Raw genomic sequence first — 2434 nt, forward strand, 5'->3', positions numbered from 1 at the left:
GCCAGAGGATTACCTGAGCCCAGGGGTTCGAGACCAGCATGGGCAACTTGGTGAGACCTCATCTCTACAATAAATCATAAAAACAAACAAACAAACAAATCTAGCTGGGCGTGGTGGCATGCATCTGTGGGTCTGTAGTTTCAGCTACTTGGAAGGCTTAGGCGGAAGGATCGCCTAAATCAAACAGGCTGAGGCTGCAGTGACCGTGAGTGTGCCACTGTACTCCAGCCTGGCCAACAAGAGTGAGACTTCAACTAAAAAAAAGAAAAGAAAAGAAAAGAAAACCAAAACTCTACTTTTAACAATAGGTTAAATGTATTATTATTATTATTATAAAGATGTGGGGTACAATTCAGGATTAGGTATACAAACATTGATTATGCAGGCACCCTTGTTGATGAGATATGCCCCTCCCTCCCCTAGTAGTTTCCCTCAACTGCCAATCCCACCTCCCCCTCCCCTGACAGCTTCCCATTACTGAATAGGCTAAATTTTTAACTTTGAAATTGCTTCGCAGATTGTAGTAAGTCATCTCTCTTAAGTGCATACTTCCTTCATCACCTGTGGTCCTCACACTCAGAAACCACCTCTATTAACGTGCTTGTGTATGATATAGACATAATGTAATTATATTTTACATCGTGTTTTATATCTTATTTTTCCACTTAATGCATCATGAGCATTTTCTCAAATTGATACATATTTGGGGGTTCGTATATAATTTGGAATAAAATCCCAAGTCCTCACCTTGGCCCGCAAGCCCTGTTGTGGTCTATGCCAAGCCTCCCTAACTTCAGCTTCTTCCACTTCCCACCTTTCACTCACTGAGCTCCACTCACTGGCCTTGCTGGTCCTTGGGCATGCTCAGCATGCACTTGCCTCAGAGTTTTTTGCAGGTAAGGCATCTTCCCTCTGGAACCCCTTTCTTCAGATTTTCACAAGCTTCACTCCACATTTCAACGATGTCTCACTTTCTAACTGGTGAGTTCCTTATGCAAAGTAATAACCATTGCTTATCCCCTTCCTCTGGCTTATTATTTATCACAGCACTTAACACTATATTATATAGCTGTTAATCACTAAGGATTTCCCAGAAGAATGTAAGCTCTGTGAGGGTAGGGACTTTGTCTTGTTCACTCTTTTATCCCCTGGCACTAGGTTCTTTATCAGTATTTGTTGAATGAAGGAATGGATTTTGCTGCGATCAGTAATTCCATGACTGCACAGAACTCTGTTGCATGGGTGTTGCTTAATATAGCTAGCAAATCTCCTGCTCTGGAATATTATAAACTGTACTGAAATGGAACACTTAAATATGTTCTCTTAAATACAGCACTTTTCAATTGTTCCCTCTGAGTTAAAGTAAGTGTAGCAACTTCCTAACCATTCTTCCTTCCTCTTTTCCTTCCTAGAGTTTGCATCACAGACTTATATCTCTCTCTTTTCCTTGTCCTGAATGTATAGACGCTTGCGTTGAAAGTCTGAATGCTGGTGTGTCCCTATTTTGGCCTCCCACTGTAGTTTTCCATCACTACTCAGAAATACACTTTTCACTTGATGTTGGTTATTCCTCCTATCACTCCCTTTAATTATGCTTTATTCCATCTAGCAGAATATATTCCTATTTCTTTACCTGCCTAAATCCCATCCACCTTCCAAGTCCTCTTGACAGTACCTCCTCATTTAATCGTGCCTTCCTTAATGTCTGCATGAATCTCACGTCTCTGAGTTTTTCTGGCATTCCCTGTATCTATGACACAATATGGCACCTAGCACGTTTTAGTTACAATCGCATTAACTGCAACTTCCTGAAGCACAAAAATCTTTTTTTTTCTTTTCTTTTTCAAAGTCCTATGCAGTCCTAGCCACAAAATAAATACTTTCTTAACTTAATTGCTTTTCCCCCAAGTCAAAATTTTGTGGACAATGAGATAGTTTTTTTGAGGGAAGAAATAGCATTATTATTATAAAATAGTTTCATCTTCCTCTATATTTTCTTTGTATATTATCTACACGCTATCCTGACATAAAGAATTTTAATTCTTAAATTCCTATTTGCAATCCTTGATCTACCACCATACAAAGTCTCTTTCTAACAATTTTGTTGTTTTAGACTCGGACTTGTCTTAAAATAACATTATTAAGCATGAAGTTACTTTTAAATAAGTATCACTTTCAGAAATTATTATAAAATCATGATGTGGTGATATCTGATGTGTGCGTGTGTGTGCGTGTGTGTGTGTGTGTGTGTGTGTGTGCGCGTGTGTGTAAATAAATAAATATATACATACGACGTGGGGCACCAGAATTATAAAGTATATCTTTCCTTTTTTCCAGACATATTCATACATGAGAAATCAAGTTAAAATGAACAAAGAGGGCTGTCATGAAAGAAAAAAAAATCGAAACGATGCAGCATGTGGCCTGAGGGATG

At 38.7% G+C, this 2434-nt stretch overlaps 1 protein-coding gene across 2 annotated transcripts in view; it reads right to left on the reverse strand.

The window, feature by feature from the left end:
- Nucleotides 1-2434, reverse strand: part of TTC29 (tetratricopeptide repeat domain 29) — a 265274-nt gene that overhangs the window by 207633 nt on the left and 55207 nt on the right. The window lies entirely within an intron of this gene.

This window comes from Carlito syrichta, unplaced genomic scaffold (assembly GCF_000164805.1).
Source record: "Carlito syrichta isolate Samal-C Ts95f unplaced genomic scaffold, Tarsius_syrichta-2.0.1 Scaffold308977, whole genome shotgun sequence".
NCBI classification, from domain to species: domain Eukaryota; kingdom Metazoa; phylum Chordata; class Mammalia; order Primates; family Tarsiidae; genus Carlito; species Carlito syrichta.